The sequence below is a fragment of the Tachysurus fulvidraco genome, chromosome 14 (genome assembly GCF_022655615.1).
Source record: "Tachysurus fulvidraco isolate hzauxx_2018 chromosome 14, HZAU_PFXX_2.0, whole genome shotgun sequence".
NCBI classification, from domain to species: Eukaryota; Metazoa; Chordata; class Actinopteri; order Siluriformes; family Bagridae; genus Tachysurus; species Tachysurus fulvidraco.
In genome coordinates this window covers 19056498-19064252 of record NC_062531.1, presented here as the reverse complement: position 1 = coordinate 19064252, position 7755 = coordinate 19056498, and the positions used below count along the sequence as shown (strand labels likewise).

General features: G+C 35.2%; 1 long non-coding RNA gene across 1 annotated transcript; it reads left to right on the top strand.

Annotated features, from left to right (window-relative positions):
- The first annotated feature begins 907 nt into the window (after nucleotides 1-907).
- LOC125138569 lies at nucleotides 908-7529 on the top strand. Its single transcript, XR_007137800.1, has 3 exons — nucleotides 908-1357; nucleotides 7069-7231; nucleotides 7356-7529. It is a non-coding gene; the product is annotated as an uncharacterized LOC125138569 (long non-coding RNA).
- The last annotated feature ends 226 nt before the right edge of the window (nucleotides 7530-7755 follow it).

The following is a 7755-nucleotide window of genomic DNA, read 5'->3' as shown; positions in this document are numbered from 1 at the left end:
CTATCTGCACAACAAGCATTTTCAAAGAACCAGGGTGAAAACTGGCTGGAAACTCAAATACACAGGATCAATGCAGCATAATTAAATATTAACCTGGCATTTGAAGAGTCTGATTGATTTTCCCTTGCTGGTGAATAAACACAGCCTTTATTACATTTCTCCCATGAGACAGCAATGCCACAACATTCTATTTACCACACACATTATAGCTAGCTATCGATATCAGTGTTGATCCATGTGAAGTGTACATTTAGGAAAGCCTTATAAAAATTCACCAGGAGGTAATACTTTACAAAAATTTGAAAAACAATATCAATAACAATATCCTCATTGTTTTACAATGTTTAAATAATTATAATTTCAGTAACAAATATGTTGCATTGTACATTGTTACTGTTTTGCTAATATAAAATACCAAAGAAAATATTAATCTTTCTTCTACTTTGGTTTGAGAAATAGTTTAACAACCTTTAATTTTGTCTCACGTAAAACCTGAGAACCATCATGACATTGTAGGATAATATCTTAAATTTATATTGTATTATTAATACTATGACCACATCCTACTATTAATAATAATGATTGTAAAATTCAAAGTTTGTGTTAAAACACATACGTATTCCAAAATATCGTATAATACACTTAGTACAATTAAAGAGTATTTTGATCTTCCATTCAGTACTATTGTGTAAACATATGCTTGATCGACCTCAGGGAAATCATTCGCCAGAAAATATATACGTCCCTTCTAAATAATGCAACACACACCAGATGAATAGCGTTAGCTCTAGAATCTCATGAGTGCCTCATGCCCTGAACAAGTGGAGGGTGGAAAACCGCTTAATGGTTTTTTGTTTGTGCTTACATTTATGGATAAACTTTATGCTTGACTCATCAACAAATGAGCATAAGAAGTCACTGTGAGGAAATGAAAGGAAGCATAAAGACGAACGGACGACGATAAACTCCTAATAAGAAAAGGGTGTTAAAAAAATAGAGGAAGTGCTGAAGTGAAGGAAAAAGACAGACAAGAGCCGTGAGAGAATGAGAGAGAAAAAGAAGCCATGCAAATCGAGCTGTTATTAGGCAGATAGGATTTCCCACCTTTGTAAATCTCTCTATCCCAAATAAACTGGGACGTACATGGAGTAAAAGCTGCACAGTTGGATAAATAGTATTGTTACTGTGGAAAAAAAAGTCTAAACATTTTTATTTATTTTCTCATTTTATTTTATTTATTATTTGCTTATAAAAACTGAAATGCTGAATTTGGGTCAAAATGCAATACAATCCACTTTGAAATCAAACCTTCTCTGTTACGTTGCGTTTCTTTGTGAGGAAGTGACAAGTGACAAAAGTAAGTGTTCATTTTTTATTCATTTTCATACAGAGTTCTCTGCATTTAAGCAAACCATACAGGAGCCATGATTAAAACAATGTCCAATCACAAGCCAATCACATTACTGAATTGAAGGGATGTGGTGAAGTTTTCAGATGGCTCTTATGAAAACAACGAACAATTTTCGGCATGCATCTGTTGATGATTTAAGATACTATTTTTTTCTGTATCTACTTCCTATAAAGGATTCTAGGGGCATTAGGAATGTTTTTTCATTTGTATTGCTGTTATATTATCCAAATGAGAAAGCTTTTCTTTTTTATGTACATAGGTTTATATTATTTGATTTCCATTAGCATTATATTCTTCATGTTTACATCTAGGGCTAAATCAAGCTTTCCAATCAGATAAACCATAGCTATATATCATGCAGGTTACAACTGAACACCTCTGATACAGTAAATTGTTAAACTGAACACATACACAACTGCAGATTTATTGACAGTAATGCAATGCAATGCAAAAAAAAAAAACTAATGGCAACATAAGTCAAAATTGGTAAAAGAATGGTAAAAAGAATAAAAGAATCTGCAGGCTGAAACACTTTGATAACAGAAATTAAAGGACGATGAACAGACTGGTCTGAACCGAGTCTATAGTAAATCAAATGATCACTCTTTGCAACAGTGGTGAGAAAAAAAAACATCACAGAACACACATCACACCAAACCTTCAGGTGGAGGAGCTACAACAGCAGAAAACCACATCAGGTTCCATTTCTGTCAATCAAAAGCATGAATCTGAGGCTATTATGGACACAGACACACCCACACTGGACAGGGACTGGACTGGACCTCAGATTCCGCTTCTAGGCTGGCAGGAGTGGATCCCAATGTTGTCTTATACTGTACTATTATAGCTTCTCTTCTGTAAGGTTAAATGTTCTATACATTGTAAGATGCTTTTCTGCTCATCACAGATTATAAAGATTAATTATACAAGTGACTGTTTGCTTCCTGACAGCTCAAACCATTCTGACCCTCTTTTATCATTATTCTGCACTTTTTGGGACTTGTGTCTGCATTCACTGGGAGGTGAAATCAGGACCCTAAGACGTTACCTTTCACTGTTTTAGTCCACATCCTCTGAACAAAGGAGACACCTGTTTCAATTAAAAGTAGAACAAATACATATTTTGTCCGATCATTGAATATTTCCTTTGAATCTACTTCACCATGTTGTCTCTAATCAGACCAGACCGGATCAATGAAATTTTAAATAAGTCTATAAAGCATTGATAAAGCACATCCCTTTCTTTCTTCCTTTACTTAACTAATTTCCATAACTGCACAATCTGCTGGAACAAACCAAATTTAGAGAGGATCTGCTACACAACCCGCAATGTTTAAAAACTAAAGTCATGGAAGATCAGTACAGTATCCTCTGAAAACCTGGTTCGATGCGCTGACATACTTCCTTCGGATTGACAGTACATGTCACTGCTGCTCTCACTGACATCATCTTCTCATCATACATCTGTCCCTCGTCACTTTAAAATGCATTAGGTTGTACAGCTACCGTGCTGTATTTTTTCTCATACTGTTTCACTCCTAATGCACAGATACTTGCCTCTTTTACAGTCGAAACAACACACCCAGTGGAGCTCCATCAAGGTCACAAACGTCTGCATGAGGATGAACGATAATTTATGTTAATTAGTGCAGAAATATAATAATGATTATAATGAGGCCAGCCTCTCACAACACCATATTACCTTTCCTCTGAGTAGATGTCATGGGGGTCTATTCTCCATTGCTCTCTAATATCTCAAGTGTTTGCCCTCAGGACAAACTCACAGACGTACAGATTGCCTTTTCATGAGCAGAAATCAGTTTTTAATTGGAAGGAGGTATTAAAATGCATCCAAACCATATGTCACCCGCAGTCAGCTTCAAAATATCACAAATTGCAAATGGACTGCAGATGCTGAAACTTATACTTTGTATTTTAAAATCTATTTTACTAAGAAATCAATGCCTTATTGTTCTGTAAATTAAATATAGTGGTATAAGAATATCTTTGCTTTGTTAATACTGGAGAAGATCATGAAGATCATTTATTTACAGCCTAATTAATATCTGAATGTCCAATGTTCAATAAACAAACAAACAAACAAACAAATAAATAAACCAATTAAATAAATAATTAAAATTATTCCAAATTATAACTATACAATTATAACATTTTAATTGATGAATTGATAGTTTATTTGAACTAAATCAAATAAGTAAATAAATAACTAAATAAGTAGCTAAATAAATCTTTCTTCATCTATTAATTTGTTTGCTAGTGTTAATCATTTTATATTAATTAACTCGTTGTGTCCTGATTCATATGTTTTTGTACTTTCCACCTCTTCGTGTCAAGCATTTTGAGCCTCTTTTGGAATAGTGAGCTGCACTCAAAGCTGCTCTGAAAACACCTGCAAGTCTGACAAATTGTAGGGACTCATTTGTAAGACAGGAAGCCTCGTAGACAGGACGTGTAACTCTGCTGTACACCGATCTAAGATAGATTCTGTTGTCTCTTTTCCATTTAAAGCTCTGGATAAGCTCAGGGAAAGCTGATCTGGAACCAGGGTTCATGGGGAGCTGGTCAGATCAGTGTGGGGATGTGTTGGCTATTTCAGAAGCAGGATATCCTGTCCCAGCCTTGTCACATGACCAACACAATGAGTAACCAGGATGTGTGCTACGGCCCAGAGGTTTTTATTTTGGCCTTTAATTTTCCGCTTAGGCATTTGCTTGTTTGTTCAGCATTTTACAATATTGATTGTCTCCAGTTTATGTCTTGATTTTGGTCCCCTCCCTAAGGAGAAATTCTCTGAAGATACTATTATTTAGTGAATCCTAACATTTAACTTCACATTGCATATCTAGGACCACTAGTGACATGAAGCTTATGATCTTAGCTTCACACTTGTTTTTATTTTAAACAATTATTGATATCGAAAGGTCTGCATATTGTTACGCAATTTGTGTGAAAATGTCTTTCTCTAATGTGTAGCTCAAATAAATCTGTGTTAAATGAAAAAATATTAAAGTAATACCTTATTTATTTATTTATTTATTGTTTATTTATTCATTTATTTATTTTACTTTTTAAAAATATGTAAAAGTTTCAGTTGCACATGACTGTCATAGCTTTTCATTTGTACACTATCATATAATTAAGTGTTTATATTTGTGTGCACCGAGGGTGGATTAATGAAAATGAAGGATAAGTTTAAAAACTACAGACCATAGTGAATCAGTATAAATGCAGAAACTATTATGCCATCTGCTGGTCAAACTATATGCTCACACTAGAGACTATTTAAAGAGGTGCTTATTTATTTATTTATTTGTTTGTTTGTTTGTTTGTTTGTTTGTTTATTCATACATCTATCCATTCCTCCATTTATTCATTCATCCATTTATTTATTCATTCATCCTTAGCACCTGCTTTATCAGGGTTAAAGTAGATCTGGAGCCTATTCCAAAAATACTCGGCAGGGGGCAGCAATGCACTCTGAATTGGACCCCAATCCCTTGCAAAGTGATGGTGATGCCTGATAATTGCCCCCTTAGTTACTCTTAGTCAACAACTTAGCTAAATTTAGTGGATATTTTGAAATGTAATTAGAGTCACCATACCCAGGCTTGAGATTAGGGTTCAGTTACATACATCTTTTCCACTCTCTCTCTGAAAACCAGGATTCCGGCACCTTGATTTTTTTTCTTCTTTAGCCATTCCGATGTTAATTTGCCCGTGTGCTTCGGATCATCATCATTCTATTTCATGACCCAATTTTATCCCAGCTTAAGCTGCTTGACAGATGGCTTCACATTTGTTTCAAGAATATTATGGTCAAAGAGACATTATTCGCTTTCTTACTCAATGCAAGTTTCTCATGTCCTGTAGCTGCAGAACAAGCACAAATCATAACCCCTCAAAAACTATATTAAATGCTTGACATTTATGTGGAATTAACACTGGGAACACGGGAAAGAAACAACTTCTTATTTAATAGTTGGGGTTTTAAAAAAAAACAGATGATATAAATAATAAAAACAGTTGATATAAACAGTTACATCAGTATTACAGGAACATAATGTGTAGGCAAGAGGTAAGAGTAACACTTTGTTGGTAACAGTGCTCAGTTTTTCAACATTTTAATGGAATTCCCAGCAACACACATACAAACACACATCCATACTTAATGTCATAGTCAACATTTTCTTATTCACTCTTATGATTTCTTATGATTTTTATGTTCATGTATGAGCTTTCAATTGATACAGGTTTATATCCAGTAGACATTTGCCGTAATTTAAACAGCATTTTGTTTAACATGGTCTTCATCTGTTTTGAAAGGCCATGTCTCCATGGAAGAAAACCAAAGGAAGGTTTCTGTCAAAAAAAAAAAAAAAAAGCTGATGCTGCAGTGTCTCTTCCTACTGCACACACTTGACATTTGGCATAATTTATCATACTTTTGTGTTGCTTTGCTGTTTGATTTTGATGGTGCAATCCCTTGCCACTTTTTCCTGTGCAGAAGATTTCAGTAAAAACAGAGCTTTGAGAACTTTTGCTTAACAATAATAAAGAGTTCTGGTTCTGCTTATTGAAAATATATTGTAATTTCTGCACCCCATGACATGCCCTCTTTTCCATTTGAATGTAATCTTTCATTGGAAATTAACCCTTTATTCTCCTCCAGACAGACCAAAAACCAGTTCCATGGAGCACACCAAAGGTTCAGAAACACATTTAAGCATTAATAGCTTGCCAGTGAACTAAGCTGAACTTGTAGACTATAATATTAAACAGGACAGATTCTGAAAAGAAACACATTCCAACTGAAATTAACACAGTCCATTACATTGAATAGTAGCCTGTGCAATCTGCCTTCCCATGGCATCTGACTGGCAGCAGAAAATGATGTTGATGTATGAAGGCTGATTTGGGTGAACTAGTACCAGCAGGACCTGGGGGCTGTCAAAACTTGCAAAAATGTAAGCATTAAATCGTTTAACAAAAAAAAAATAAAAAATTTAAAATAGGTTAAAACAGTAATGTAATGTAGTGTGCCACAAAATAGAGATTTTCAAATATTTATTGAAGAAAAATATAATTTGAACTATACTATAATTGGCCTATAATGGTCGGTTTACTATAATGAAACCTTGCAGTGAAGTCTGTGAAGTACAGATTACACAAACATGACCAGCAAAAATGGCAGGAGAAAAAAAGCTATCAGAAAATGATATTGTTATAAATAAGAAATATTTAAAAATAAAAAAAAGCATATATAATATAGTTTTTAAAAAATGCTGGTAGCTGAATGGTTCAATGCATACAAAACAGACAAGCAGCAGACAAGCCATGCTGCACTGAATAATAATAAAAATGACATCACACTTTTACAATGGTAGCTGTGTCCCCAAATCCAAACACCTTCTTGTATACCTTATGTTAGGTACCCCATAGAGCACCAGCCTGTCTCGATGAACCAGAAATATGTACAACCCTCAGTCCACCACAGAGTGTCAGACTTTCCTGTAATAAAGAGTATGGCTTCCAGGAAATATAAGACAGGGCCCAACTCCACAGCTACAGTACGCTATATCTTTCGTTGTCCCTTCACACTCTGTCTTTGACACTTTATCCTTTTTGGCCTCTCACAGTTCACAGTAACTGTAGGCTTCATCAGTGCAAAGTCACTACAACAGGGCATCAGCATTGGCATGTAGACACCCTGCACAGTGCCAGATTGGGAAGCAATAGGTCTGCAAGGCCTCCTACCTCCCTGCCACCTGACCCTCAGGAACTATGATGCACACAGACCAGGTGAGTGAAGCATGGTGTAGTATTATGAGTTAAGACACTTACAGTGACTGACCCAGTAGTTGTGTTATTGTCTGTTGAGCCAGTAGAATGCAATAACCCTCTTGTCTCTATCTTAACTTCTCAGATACACTGGTTGCAGATTCCTGCACTGTAAGGACCATGTTTCTTCTAGGCAGTGCAAGATATCCATTTTGAACAAAGTATTGAATACAGGAAGCAAGCATGAAGAAATTCTGCTGATTCTCCAAGACTGGAGTGCCGGCTAATATTGCACTCGTGACCCAGTATCATTGTAAAAGTCTGCCATGTTGAGGTTTCTTAAGATTTAAGGATGTATTTTGCTTTCATGTAGAGATGCATTGGATTACCATTTCCTCAGTAAACATATCTAATCTGTTTCATACTCAAGTAAATCACACACATTTGTTTCTTTTATCACTCTCAGATTTATTGCAGCAGTCATCACCTCTATATAGACTCAATACAATTTTCTCTTTAGTCTTGTCATTTAATTTAATCGGAGT